Here is a 15,525-nt window from a genome sequence, read left to right on the forward strand (position 1 = left end):
CGGATGGCAGGGTGGACGTAGCGTCGATGGACGCGGAGTGGTGGATCAGACACATTTTAATGACTGTTGGTTTGTTGTATGTCGAGAAGAGGTGACATGCCCACCACAGGCAGCATGGATAAAAACAGTGTCGTCGACTTAACAACGTGGATATTTCCCTTCAACATTACTAGGGCGACCTAATTGCAACCTTCTTCCATATTCCTCAAGAACTCCTCTATGCATTCTTCTTTCAAGAGCATCATTTGCACCACCAGATATCCTATGATAACCCATACTATAGCCTTCATCAACATTAATAGGTGGCACTCCCTGGTAACGTCTTACAAACTCTTGCCCCAAATCAGTTGAACCAATATGATGTCCTCTAACAAGGTCTTCCTTCTTACTAGGTCGCTCATATACCCTACCAAAACTCTTTGGGGCATTGATAAGTAAAGAACCTTGCTCTTGAAAATGATTTGAATCTTGATCCTTCCCAAATTCCATTCTCATTGATGGTGGTGATATAACAGTTTGTTCTTTTTCAAACCGACCCTTGTCAGGTATCTCAGGTTTAGATCTGTCTTTATCACGTTTGTCTGTTTCATGCCTACCTTTCTCATATCTCCCCTTTTCATATTTTTCTTTGTCTAGTCTATCTATTCTTTCTCTGGATGGTGATATTTCCTTTTGATTTTTCTTACGCCCACTTTCATCATCACAACCTCCTTTGTCATGTCTCCTTACATGATTCTGCTCTAAAATTTTAGATGGGGGTTCATTGGCATGGCCATAAACATCAGGGTCCTTTTCCTTATCTGCAATATGTCTGTTGTATGGGGATTCCTTGTGTTCCTCTTTAATTTTGAAAGATGTATCGTCTTTCCATTATAACTCGTCTACTCTTTGTACCAAAGATAGAGAGTCAAGTTTTGGTTCTTTCTCATTTCTTTGTAATCAGCCCCATACAGGTTAAAAAGATTTATGCTAATACCAAAATCTTGCTGATCTTTCTCAAAATGTATTTTTGAGGTGGCTTTCCCTTCAATTGTCTTAAAAGCATTTCCTTCTCCATCATTGGGAGGCTTTGTATCTAGAACATTGTTTTGAGTTGTTACCATATTTGGCTCTTGTGTCCTGTTACTAGTATGTCCTTGTTTAATCGTTGTTGTCTTGTGTGTTTCAGTGCAATTTGGTCGACTCCATAGGTAAAGTGGTGGTGCCACCAAGTTCCACCGGCTTAGTAGATTGACATCACAATCAACAGAACCGGGGATAAAAAATGATTGGCCTCCCAAAAGATCTGGGTCCTCCCAAATAAGATCATATTTATTTGGTCCCGTTTTCTCATCAAGTCTGTGTGTTTCTTTTGGAACAATAAGGATGACCAACTTTGGCTTGAACTCCAAGGCTTTGCTAATAACTTTGTTTGCAAGAGCAACTTTAACACCAAATAGAGGTTTAAACCCCATAATCAATTTGGTACCGGTTGGTAATTCATCTTTACCAACAGTCACCCAATCCCGTTTTTCAAACTCAAAATCATTCTTTGGCTGAATTATGTCAAAATTCCTAAAAAAGCATTGCTTCTTAGATTGTTCAAGCTTTGCTCTCATCAGCGTTGAAAAATCATTGGGTCCACAACAGAAATCCACAATCGTATTGTTGAAGAAAGTGTAACTAGGTTTAGTCTTCATGACATTGATTTTTGTAAACAAGAAAAATGAATTTATTAATTATGCCTTGCTGCATGGGTTTCATGAGCAAGAGGTTTATTTTATATATGGCTCCCATTGAGAGCCTTAGGATGTCAAAGAGTCAATGTCATGCTCTATGTAATGTATATGAGTCAACCTAGAGTCTAGATCAACCCTCCAAGACAAGCACAATCCTCTTGAAGAAGGCAACAAGCTAAACGATGAAAAGAACAGTCAAGTCGGCCAGCAAAACGACATAAATAATAGTCATGTCGGATCAAATGAAGTGACACAACAGTTCACACTCATGTCGGCTTATTTATGGAGGCATAACCACTATAAATACCCCGCTGAACTTCGCAAAAAGTACAGATAGAATCTTGGACAAGTCTGTAATCTCGGATGGGTACATGAAGGTACAAATCTCGGTGATGAAGTACAGGATCTCGATGATGAAGGACAATATCTTGGTAATGAAGAACATGGTCTTGGTGCAAGAAATAAGTGTGTCTTAGCCTCAAATACTGAAACATAGTCATGACACATATAAGAATGCAGTGACTGTCTTCCTAGTAATAAACTCTTGGTCTAAATATGATGAAAGAGGATCACAATGATCCCAGAACAGTATGCACAAAAAGAACATGCACTACTCAGTATAACACCAATGATAAAGATCTCGGTGGTCCTTCAGGGATACTCTCAATATACATTCATAGACCCCGTTGTTATCTCGTGAAGGTGCAATCATGATCTTAGCATAGATATGATCTCAATAAAGACATAGTGTCAAGACTATAATCTCAACTAAAGGTGCAACTATGAGATAGTCATGATCTCGATGAAGTTAGGGACAAATCTCAATCATATATATGGAAACCTCGTTGGTATGGTGAAGATCTCGGTGAAGGAGCAGTCATGGTGCAACTATGATGATGATCTCGATAGTGACACAGGAAGAGGATTGGTGTCTTGGTCTTGGAGTGGCCTAATAGGTCAAGGGTCATGGTCTTGGTATTCATCAATTGGAATCTCTATAAGAAGAATTTTGTGCGGGGTTTCCTCTCCAAGAGGGAGAGGTTTTGGCCCTGGCAGAATGCCAACATCTTGTGTTCTTGTCTCTTTGTTTTTGGTAGCTATTTGATGAACTAAAGAAGACACACTCTAATAATAATAAGTGAGGATTAGAATAAGAAGAAAAATTGAAAACACCTCACAAATAGTTATCATGACTAGAAGAATCTTATTAACTGCCCTAGATTCTTCAACACATATCACCGCTTTGTACATATCAATGAAGCTTCTAAACAACCTCTTGCAGTGTATCAACTTTAGTAAAATGTCGACCAATTGATGTGTAATGCATCCCATGTATAAATGGTGCAAGATAAACCTTCAATTTACTCTATTTAGACATTTTCAAGAGTACATCTAGTTCACGGACAACTTTAGCATCATCAATGCTGCCACCTTCTTCAAGCTTTTTCAAAGCTGACTTGACAACCTCCACTGATTCCTCGACTTTTCCTTGAGTAATAGTTTTATCCAAATTCATCATGTTGTAACTCCTATGTGTTGAAGGCACTTGGTGCTTTGCACACACATCATCTAAATTTATGCTAGTAGTTGCTCTCTCAATTACAACCATAACCGAACTTTTGACATCATTGTTAGTGAAAGACGGAGGCATGGTGGGCATTTTTTTAACTTCTGGGTTAGAAGAAGATACAACCTTCACTGTTTTACTCCTAGCAAGATCCAAATATTTTGTTTTGCTCTCCTTTTGGCTTAAACTTTTCCTTAGCTCCAAAGTAGAAAAATTATCTTCCTTCTTCATTGAAGAAGGTATTTCTGTCCTTTGTTACTTTCTTTGACAAATCAGAAGGTCCACGAACTTTTACATGTGGGGTTTCACATGCACTCAATGTGCTCTTTTCTTTCTTCACAGATGGTTTTGGAAGGCTTTTTTTCCTTCTTAGGTTCAAGGGACTCTCTAACCCTTTTTCCAATGGATTTTGCCACATTAGACTCAGGTAAAATTACATGAGTCCTTTTAACACTCTTTTCAGTAAAAAATGTTTCAAGGAATACTATGTGATTCCTTTTTGATGTTGCTAAATCTGGGTCGATTTTATGTTTTATGCAGTCTATTAAAATCCTATTTGGGATGAGATCATCCCAAGCCCGCTGTGGCTCATCATCAGTGTCATCAAAGAGAATGGATTTTGGCAAACATTTTCTATGATATGCTCTTGGACAACGTCGACAAATGGCAAATTACAGATTTCATCTTCCTTGTTTTCTGTACGCTTGCAAACATAACATTTATGAATAGGGCATGTGAATTGCTGTCCATTAGCAATTTTTTTCTCAAGGTCTTCCGCCTCATCTTCCGAAGCAATAATCTTTGATACACACTGGGGATGGTAGAAGCGTCCACATGTTGCAGAAATGCATTTGAATACCTATGCTTCAACTGCCTTGTCAAAGGAGCCTAACCCCCCACAAATAAAGCATTGACGCCGTTTATACTTACAGTTCAAGCAGTGGAAGCTTTGTATATCCCTCACTTGTGCCTTTGTTAAACCTAGTGATTTACAATTGGAATTAGCGCCAAATTCTCTGTTTGGATGGAAAGACCTCATGCAAGTTCCCTCACAACATAGAAGTTCTCCACCATTATCACAAATGACACACATTGAATCAAACAAATCATCCCATTCCTCATCAGAGTCAATGACATTTTCATATTCATCATTATCTATTACATCTTCATTTTCATATTCATCATATGTCTTACTCATCATCCTTGGAATTTAAATTTTCATTTAATCTTCTTGATTCTACATTAGAAATCATTGGATCCTCATCTTGGTCAATATCATTTCCATGTTCATCATTATCTATTACATTTTCATTATTATGGGTTTCTGCATAACTTTTCTTTAGACATGTTGTAACTTCTGCACATGATTTTTCTAATCGCTGCAAAGCTTCTTGAATTTTACTAGACCGCTCAGTGAATTTAGGGGGGAAACTTAACGACATATTGTGTGGTGGATAACGTTCAAAGACTCGCATGGCTCCGATACCACTGAAGCAACAAAAGTTATAGCTTGTTGACTTTAAATATAAAATACACAAATGTATTTGTAATAATATTTTATTAATATATATAAATGTATAAGGATGAGAAATGTTACAATGAGGACCTGCTTATATACCTAGGTAGGTGTCCTTTCATGATTGGGCATGTCTTTTAGACATGCCTTTTCACTTAAGTAATAACTATTTAACATAATCATTATTTGATTATTTATTTATTTTTACCATGGAAAAATCATAATTTTCATTAAATTAGAAAATTACATGTTGAAGATGCTTGATAGCATATGAAGTATCAGTGGTCTAGCCACTATCTGTGCTGTTTTGTCTCAAAAAATGTGTCAATCCCATCGAAGGGAGACAACTATAAATATTTACATATGAAAAGTTCAGTGATATATAGACATAAGTATATGCTATAATTCATAAATTTACATCAAAATTGTGCCAAAAAATACTCATAAATTAGGGCCCCTGGCCCTGTCAATATTGCTCATCCATGAATGGGCGATGGTAGTAGCTGTAAGTGTCCAAATCCTGTTGTTCTTGGATCAACCAGACCCCCCTTGGATGGTGCGAGGCCTCCTTGGATAGCATGTCAGAAACATGGTTGCACTCCCTGTATATATGATGACAAGAAATAGTGTCAAAATGTGTTCTCAGTCTCAATGCATCATCTAGTATGTGACAGAGTGTGTGTGTGTGACAAACAGTTTGTTGATTAAACCATTTAATAATGATTTGTGAGTTGCCAAATATCTGCAATTTGCTACATCCTTTGACAAGAGCATCTGCAAAGTTATTTGTCCCTCCCCCCTAGTCCCATTTGAATTTTGAAAATGTGGGAGTGTGTGATATGGAGTATGCCTCCTCCAAAACCATGTTGTTGTGTCGAGCCATCAAAATAAGCCCAGGGGATGTCATAATTTATGTTTTCTACAAAGATGTTGTGAGCAGGTGGTTCTTGGGTTTCCTCTGGTAAGCAATGGTATGTTGTGATGAGGTGAGCAATGGCATGAGCCTAACATGGTGCAGTGTCTGTGAATATTATCTTGTTCCACTGTAGCCAGATACACCAACTAACCATAACAGGCAGTTTTCAACATCTGCAAGTGAGCATTTGACCACCATCAGTGCCATGCCACTCGAATATCCGAACCCTGCCATTTTTTCTGTATTTGAAGTTGTGTAGTGATCTCGGCCCAAATGGAAATAGTGGTAGTGCAATTTAGGAATACATGATCACATGTTTCCAATTCCTCTTTCAATAAAACGCACCATGATGGCCCATGAAAGGTCCGTTTTTGTAAATTGTTTGCAGTAGGAACCTTATTCCAGAGGATGCACCACATAAACAACTTTGCCAAGGGTGCGACCTTCAGCTTCCATAGTACAGACCATCACCATTCCAAAGCGAAGGGTTTGTGATCTGCAGTGATATGGAGGTATCCATATTTGGGAGAGTATTTCCCATTTGGTGATTATGACCAGTTTAGTTAATCATCCCTCTCAGTTACCCGAACATGTGATTCCTTCAATACTATAATATAGTTCTGCCAATTGTTCAGCTAGTGTGGGGGAATGCCCAGTGTATTAGAATTTTTCCATGCCTGCCAGAACATATCAGTGTGCTTCGGGTCTGCGATTTGTGCCAAATTGGTGTAGCCTGTATCTGAAAGATGTTGTATCAACCCTTGCGGTAATAGGTGAGCATTCCCACATCCTATCCAAGGGCCCATTCCTATCCCGACTGAACTTCCATTGCCGATCTTCCAGGTCAATCCATCCCTGTCGTAGTCCAATGTGTTGAGGACCGCCCTCCAGACAGTCGATATGTTGGTCTTGTCCCATGTGGGAAGCCTGATCCAGTCAAGTAGTTGTAGGGGAGAGATGTATTTTTGATAAATACCATCTGCACAAAGATTCTTTGATGATAGAACATTCCATCCCATCTTTGCCGCTAGACCACATGCAAAGGAATCTAGATTTTTCAATCCCCATCCCCCCCATTTCTTAGGAATTGCAATTTTATCCTAGCTAGCCCAGGAAAATATGTGACCTTCTTGTTTGCCCCTCTAAAGAAATCTACAACATAGTTGTTATATTCTTCTAACAATACACTTCGGGATCCAGGCCAATCACATCCAGTAAACCAGGTGGCCTCCAGGACTGATTTGATGAGTATCAGTCTCCCCGCCTGGATAGCCACCTGTGATGCCATATATTTAATCTTCTTTCAATTTTGGCCACCAACCATACCTAGTCTACAATCCGGTAGTTGGATGGTTTTAACCTGTAGCCTAGATATTTGAGGCCCTCAATCTGTAAAGTGATAAATGGGAAGTATTGTAGTGCCATATGAATCTCATATGGATTACAACCAAAGGCTGACAGAGTGGATTTATGGTTGTTGCATTGCATATCAGTAGCGTAACAGAATAATCGAAAGACGACTGCAAAAGCATTGGAATCCCCCAATGTTCCATTCAGAAATATGAGAATGTCATCCACGAATAGCAACTGGGTGAGAGTGCAATTGTTTATGATCTTGATACCCATCTATCTGCCTTGCAATTGATCCGCTGAGATGATTCTGCTCAAGCCTTCCATGATTAATAGAAATAGAAGCGGAGAGAGGGGGCATCCTTGTCTCAAACCTCTTTCCGCAAGGAAAAATGATGATACCGATCCATTGATCAACACACTATAGGATACATTGGATATGCAACACATAATCCATTGTATGAATGCTAGATGAAATCCAAGATGGTTCAATAGCATTTGAATATAGAGCCAGCTAGTTTGATCAAAGGGTTTTGCCAAGTCAATCTTGAGAATCATGGCTTTGAGGTTCTTGGATTTGATGGAATGGAGGGCTTCTTGTGCTGTGCTCACTGCTTCATGAATTTGACGGTGATCAAGGAATGCAAATTGCTTCGGTGAAATATGTTCAGATAATATGGGCTTAAGGCTATTTGTAATAATCTTGTATATACAATTGCAGAGGGATATGGTTATGTAATCATTGAAGGTTTGAGGATCATCAGTCTTGAGAATAAGAGCAATAAATGTAGAGTTGAAAGCGTCATACATCCACCCACTAGTTCGACACTCTTCAATGATCTGGAGGCGCTCGTGCCCATTAATGTCAAAAAAGGCTATGTAGAATTCAATCGACCATCCATCTGGTCCAGGGCTCTTGTCCCTCTTGAACCACTTTATACTGGCCTCTAATTCCCTCATGGATACTGGAGTGAGTAACCCATCTCCTGTATCTTGGTCCACATATTTGGGGAAGTGTCCTGCGACGTTGATGATCTCAACAAAGGTTAGCCTTCGGAGGAGCTTTGAATAATCTTCCAAAATGAGTAATACCAAGGTTGGCCAATTGATTGAAGGTCTTAGCATCAGTGCCATCATCATCCACAAGTTGCATGATGGTGTTGATGGCTCGTCGCCCATTAGCTACACGGTGATAATACTTGGTGTTCTCATCCCCCTCCTTTAACTAGGTAGCCCTGCTACGGAGTCACCATGTTTCCTCCCGATCTTTCAAGATCCTATTCCGCTCAATATCAAGGCTGACAAATCTTTCTTTAGCATCAACAGAAACAAAACCTCGACTTTCTTCACTACCCAAGAGTTCAATTTCCAGTTCTGTGTCCCTCGGGATTTGCTCATCTTTTATCCTCTTGTCCTTTGCCCAATCAATTGATTTTTGTTTCAGGGTTAGCATTTTATATGCAAAATCAGCAAAGGCCGATTGTCCCTGTTGTGCAATACAGGGCTTCCAATGCTTAGTGACCATCTGTATATAACTATTATCTTTAAGCCCAGTAGAATTAAACTTAAATGGTGCCTTGGGCTTATGTTCTCTGCCTGCAATCTCAATGTAGATGGGCATATGATCTAACATTCCCCCTAATCCCACCCATTGGCGATATAGGGGTAATTGTTCCAATAAGGTCTCCCTAACCAAAAAAGTTAAAACGATCCAATCTTCTGGCTAGTGCAACATCACTAGTCCTCTGATTTAACCAGGTGGGTTTTAGACGGGACATGGGTATATCAATCAAATGATGATCCTCCAATAGAGTTTGGATCCCATCCGATAGAGAGTCAATCTAAGCATTCATTCCCCAGGATTCAGCATGTCCGAGGGAGAAATTAAGATCCCCCCCAATAATAATGTTCTCTTCTTGAAAGTAGTCATAATTTAGTAACTTATGCCAGAATGTAATTCCGTTGATACAGGGCCCATAGACATTTATAATCCTCAACTCCCTTCCAACTTCTACTGAGGATATATCAACACCTATGAACCCTTCGCCTCCCTAGGAGTTCAATAATCTTATGGACCTGGGATCATGCCCTAATATCAAACGAACAGAACGCCCATGTGCATCAGTACAATGAGATGCCATCCTGGAGAGATGGCCTCGAGGATGGGAATAATTTGTGAGCCAGCCGTAAGTGTCTCCTGAAGAAATATAATGTTTACCACTTCCAATTCCATCATTTGACAGAAGGCTAATTTCTTAGTAGGGCTAGCCAAACCCCTACAGTTAATGCTCTAAGGACCTTGTCAATGGATTGTTGCCGACCGAGTGCCACAGCCAGTCCAACCTGGAAAATGGATTTGGACATGTTGGACTGTCTATCCCTGGAAGACTTGGATTGTGGAGGCAAGGAGGTAATACCCATTCCACCACTGGCGCCTAGGGTTAAATGGGTCAAAGACCTAAGATTATAATTTTGACCCTTACTAGATTTAGTGGATGGCTCCGCGGGGGAGAGTGGATCCAGTATTCCAGTGATGGTAGGAGTGGGGGAAAAATGGATGTAAATTGGGCCAGCAGCTGGAAGGCATGGTAATAAAGGTATTATTTCAATAGTTTTGCCCAGATAAGATATGCCCTATTTGCAAAATGGAATACCAGTTGATATGGTATTGAATCCATTAGGGGTACCTTCACGAATGAATGTAGGACAGATCTTTGAATGTAATTTAAGAGGTCCAATAATGTATGTATATTAGCTCTTCTAAGGGAGTTATAGGTTTTGGGGGGTAACTCTAATTGGTCAATGAAAATAAGTTGAAATGCTATTTTTTCTTTCGTTTCCCCCGTATCAGTCAATACGTGCGAAAGGGGGAAGGGAAGCATATTAGACCCTTTTTTATTGTTCATTCCATCGATGTTCTGTTCCTCTCCATGCAGGAAGGGAATAAATAAGTCGATCAAATTTCGAGAAGCTTCGTAAATGTGCAAACAACAGAGGAGGAACAAATAACAGGAACAACATTACAAAACGAAGGGCAAGGAAAATAAGCAGATGATAATAAGGGACTCGGGAGGGATGGAGGGTTAGTGAAGGTACCCACAATAGAGGGAGACACCATTGCAACCGCACGAGATTTGGTGATATGTGGGGATGGGGGACGAATTTGCTCCTTGCGAGTGCAACGAACTGCTTGTGAGTCCATTTGCGAGTTCTCCTTGTGTCGGACAGGTGCCTCCCCTTGCTGATCAGAATATGGGTTAACAGACGCTTGTTCAGGCCGAGCAACCGAAGCAAAGCTTGATGCAAGTAGTGGGCAATCTTTGTATAGATGTCCAGTCTTATGACACCTCCTGCAGCGATAAGGCACCCCCTCGTAGTCCAGTACTTGTACCCTGCAAGTTCCCCGCCAATTTAGCTGCATATTTTCCTCCAGTCCCTCTCTGCTGTCAAGATGGACAAGAATGCGAGCCATGGAAATATTCCCTGTTAACATATAAGATTTATCGTAATCCATGTATCTACCAAGGGCGTTCCCAATCTGTTTGAAAATGTCTTCCGACCAGAAGTGTAGGGGTAATCTAGGCAATCTAACGCAAATGGGTCCAGCCCCAAGGTGTTCTCTCTCGTGGTAGAAAAGGGGGCTCCATTGTTTGAGTAGTACCAGAGCCATTTCAATGTGCCAGTGCTTCGATAGAACCCATGGAATAAATTCAGGCTATTGCAATCGAAGAGCGAACCATCCACAAGAAAGTGTGACAACTGATGGTAATTCGGTGAGAACCTGCCCCCAAATATCTAAGACCCACTGTCTCAGTCTCGCAGTCGAATATGCCCTACCCCTGACACGGCTCACCAAGACACGATTGAAGGTATCCATAACTTCCCCCATTTGGATGTCGTCTCCAAAAGTGAGAGAGATCTTCTTCGAACCTGCCTTCACCCCTTTGAATCTCTTGGATGGTCGATTATGGGGTGGTGTGCTCTGTGGAAAGGAAGAAGGAATCGATTCAGCCTCCGAGTGGGGGTTCCTGGTCAGACCTGGGTGTGGAGGGGATGTATCCGCAAAACAACCAGAGGTGGGAGGGTCAAGAAAGAGTGGAGGGGGGGGAGGAGCAACAGGATCCTGTGGATGGGGCAAGTAGGAATGTGGATCCTGTGGGAGAGGGATGTGTGAAGTTCCCAGCAGAAAAGGCTGAGGGAGATGCAAAGGGATCGGGGGAGCAGGAGGGTTTAGGCAGGATGATATAAACTGTAAGGAAGCCGGGGAGAGCGGGGGTAGCTCAGGTCAGGTGGATAATAGTTTGCTTTAGGGTAGGTAGAAATCGATAGCGAGGAAGGTGGACCGGGCAATGAATGAGGCTGCAGCACCAGATTTGTGAAAGTCGGGTAGTCCAACACGTGTATACCCTAGGAGCACCGGTTAGGGTTGTGGGGATGTCCAGAGAAATCCACGAGGAGGAGCCTGACAAATGCGGAGAGAAAACTGACCAGTTGGGGTCTAGATCAAATGGGTCCTTAGAATAATCAACAATATCATCCTCCATGCTGACCGACAACAAACATTTATTGCCCTGGGATAACCCCAGTTGACAAATGCCGAGTCAGATAGGTGAACGATTCAGGTTGCCGATACGAACCGGATGGGTGAGAACTAAGGAGGGTGGCCGGAGTGCAGGAGGGTAATGACCGTGATTAGAGAGTGTGAGCGTGATTATGTCACCAAACCAGGCCATTGGGCAGGCCACCATCACCAGAGCTCCAAAACCCTAAACTCCATTTTTGATATGGTATTTAGCTCCCCCTATTATAATATATATTAATATTATTTGATTATTTATTATTTAGATTTAATTATATTTATTTTATTTTATATAATTTATATTCGTAACAGGAACCACCTCATATTTATTACATTGACTTATCATTCATAAGTGTTTCCCTATATACTGGGTCACCTGCCATTGTTGAAAAGTCCGTAAAGAGTAGGGAGCTTTAGCTGAGGTGATAGTGGGCTATAGTTCCATTATTGCCCTTTACCTAGCAATTGCCCCTTTAGGATCCCCTTCTAGGACCCCTGTTAGTTTGAGTGGTAACAATACCCATGTGCACAAATTCGAGCTCCCTGCAAGCTGGCATGTGTGGAGATGATGTGGGTGAGAGAGGAAGCATATTCCCACGAAATTCTCAACAAAAATATGCCACAAATTTTTGTGTTGACACCTGCCCCAAATCGAACTCAAAACTATTGTGCTTAGGTGCCTCTATCTCTGCTCGAACTCAAAACTATTGTGCTTAGGTGCCTCTATCTTTGCGTGTAGCTTTAAGGGAGAGCTGAATTGAACTGCTCTAGCGTACAAGTGTAAGGTGGAGCAAATAGCATGTGCCAAATATGGAGTGATATGGAGACATACTCCCATAAACATATCCATCAAAATCTTTATCAAATATTTCACTTGTGTGTTGATCCTCCATGAGAGATTCGACTCCCCAAACTGGTCCACAAAATCGATTTCCCCATGTGCATTAATTCTTGTGCCAAATCATGCTCACACTTGTCCTTTGACTCATTTTTGACCTGAGTTGATTTTCTAACTCATATCCATTTCACTTGTCAAGTTAATTATTTTTTCCACTTATTTATTATTTTGGCAGTTTATTCCTGATTTTCCCACTAGACTTAGGAAAAGTAGGTTTTGAGGGTCTATAAGTGATTTTTTAACCCTCAAAGTATGTTCTATAAGAAAGTTGAGGTGTAGAGGTCTAATTTTGATTACTCATACTCGCTCAACATTTTCCAAGATCATTTTATTACAATTTACATAAAAAATAATTAAAAATTCTTGTGCTGTGGGAAGTTTTTAATTATTAAAAATTCCTATCTAGACTTAGTCAAGTTTCGCGAAATTTCATAGATGACCTGGCATGGTAATATACATTGACCATAGATGCTAAGATGGACCTAAGGCATAATCTTCAAGCCGTCACCCCAGCTTTGGGGTATGCAGCGAGTGAGAAAACCTAGAAAATTATTCACCGCTGAGAAGCGAGAATAATTAACCAAGTAAAAAAAACACTTAGAGGTGTACTCACTTGCTGACTGAGTCTGAAGCATCCTAGGTCTGCTACATAACTTTATTCATCATGCTAGTGACATTTATACAATATTCCCTCAGGGTTGCAGAATGTGAGGACTGAGAGAATGATGAAAGAGGAGAAAGAAGGGGCTGGAATGCCATGTTGACTTTTGAACTCTAAAAAATTTGATGTACTATGTATCATGGGCTATGGAGTCTTCACAATATCTGCTAAGTACAACTTAGCAGTCAACAAGGTCTAGAGGTATTTCTTCGTTCAACAGGAAATAGAAGTCAGTTGCACTGAGTTCTATTGAGGCCGAGTACATGGAAACATGTGTCGCATCATTTGAGGCCATTTGGCTTCGAAATTTACTCATGGGTTTGTTTGATTCGGAGTTGGAGTCGACTATGATACAATGGGATTGTGTCTAGAAAGGCAAGGTGAAGCCAATATGTACCTACAGGTGAGCAGGTTGAAGACATGCTCACAAAGGCCTTTATGAAAGGCAAGTTCATCTTTTCTTCAAGGACAAGTTGGGGGTAGTGTAGAACACCTTCCTCACTAAGAGGGAGTGTTAAAATCGTAGCTCAGACAAGTGTCTCTGCATCTGCCTTGTGTCCAGGCATGCAAATGATACCTTAATAATTACTTATTTCAACAATTTTCTTTTGCTATTTTAAGTTTAAATTTAGGAGAAGCATGATAATTAACATAATTAGTTATTATTGGCTTTGTCTCCCAGATTTCTATAGTTTTTAACTTTTGAAATTAATATTTATTTTTTGATAGTATCAAAAGAAAGTCATAAGATCAAATTTTGGCCTTTGATCTTTTCTTTGAAGGTCTCAAGCAGGAAATGAGAGAAATTACAAATTGTTGGAATGAGTGGGTGAAAGACATGATTTGAAGATCACATCGAGTGAGAGAGAAGAGGGCCAATTGGGTTAGAAGAAGGAAGGTCGAGCAATTGAGCAGAAGGGACTGAGTTCATAGAGAGAGAGGTGCCATGTTCAAGCCGTCATCTGCTAAAGAAAGGCGCTGTGCCCAAGTCGAGTTCATAGGTGAGAGAGTGAGTCTTTAAAGCTGAGTTCTTTGCTGGAGGAGAGGTTGTGTCTCGGACCAAGTTTTCTGAAGAGAAAGGGTCTTACTCGAGAGGCTGGAGGAGAGGCTGTGTTGTGCGAAGGGGGGGGGGGGTTGTGTCCTTTGTTGGAGGAGAGGCTGTGTCGTGCAAGGAGGGGGGGGGGGGGGGGGGAGGTTGTGTCCTTTGCTGGAGGAGAGGCTGTGTCTTGACTCCTGTGCTGTATGCTACAGATAGAGAGGCCATTTGTCGGGGCACACTGTGCAGGGGAGAGGAGCCATTTTCTAGGGCTGTTCTTGGCTATAAATTCTCTGGAACTGCTGCTATAATAATTTCCTGATTTATTCTATGAGGCCTAATAAAATCCCTCTTTGCTAGTTTTTCCCTACATTGGTGTTTTCCAGGGTAAAAGTTGCATAAAAGTTTGTGCTTGGATTTCTTGTTTCTGCTGTGCATAATTTGTTAGAAGCTCAATTGTGTTAATTGTGCGTAAATTTTAGATCTTTTATTTTAAAGTTGAGTAAAAACAATTTTCTAGGTATAAAAAATTCACTGGCACATTAGTCATTTTGTTGGGCTTAGAGAAATTAACATCTAACAAATTGGATTCATGGTTTGAAGTCTTATTTTTTTTTTCATTGATAATTAATTATTTTATGTATTTTTTTTTCAAATCCAGTTTCGATCCAATTTGAAACCTGTTTAGATAGGGGGTATGGTTGAAAACTCATTTCCGATTTTTAAAGTATGGTTGTAATTGACATACTAGGATGTAATAAATAAACATTGAGGCTCTTAAGACATGGGTAAACAAAAATTTAGATGGATTACTTGGTGGAGGTTTTCTAAGGAATCCAAATTATCTCCAATAACAACTTGCAATGCAAAGTTTTTTGTTTTTTTTTTGGTTTTTAATTTTTAGCTCCAAAGTGTTCAAATGCAAGTTTGGGAAATGAAATGAGGTAAATTGGTATAGGGTGTTTATGGGAAGATAGGTTTAGCGTTCAGGTAGGTTACCTTTCTTTTGGGTTTTATTTTTATTTATTGGAGGCATATCATTTCCTTGGGTGTCACGGGTAGGTATCAGTCTTTCATTGAAAGTGACCCAAGTGGGTCAACAATGCAGAGCTTAAACCCATTGTGTTAGCAACAACACCCAATTGAGTTCGAGGAGGCCCATATTGTCTTCGTAGCAAGTCAGTTCTCATTGTATTTGATTTGGTAAGACCTGATGTTGTCTTGGTTTGACTTGGGTTGGCTTGGTCAAACTCATTTGAGTTTGAGAAAACTCAACAAAACTAT

The 15,525-nt window shown here is 40.4% G+C and overlaps 1 protein-coding gene and 1 pseudogene across 1 annotated transcript in view; one reads left to right on the forward strand and one right to left on the reverse strand.

Annotated features, from left to right (window-relative positions):
• Positions 1-15,525, forward strand: part of LOC149169283 (uncharacterized) — a 324,296-nt gene that overhangs the window by 120,616 nt on the left and 188,155 nt on the right. The gene's annotated exons all lie outside the window — the stretch shown is intronic.
• LOC149169285 (protein ENHANCED DOWNY MILDEW 2-like) lies at positions 139-4,483 on the reverse strand (annotated as a pseudogene).

This window comes from Pinus tabuliformis, chromosome 4_2 (assembly GCF_031772625.1).
Source record: "Pinus tabuliformis cultivar Carrire ecotype Pingquan chromosome 4_2, CPIR1, whole genome shotgun sequence".
NCBI classification, from domain to species: Eukaryota; Viridiplantae; Streptophyta; class Pinopsida; order Pinales; family Pinaceae; genus Pinus; species Pinus tabuliformis.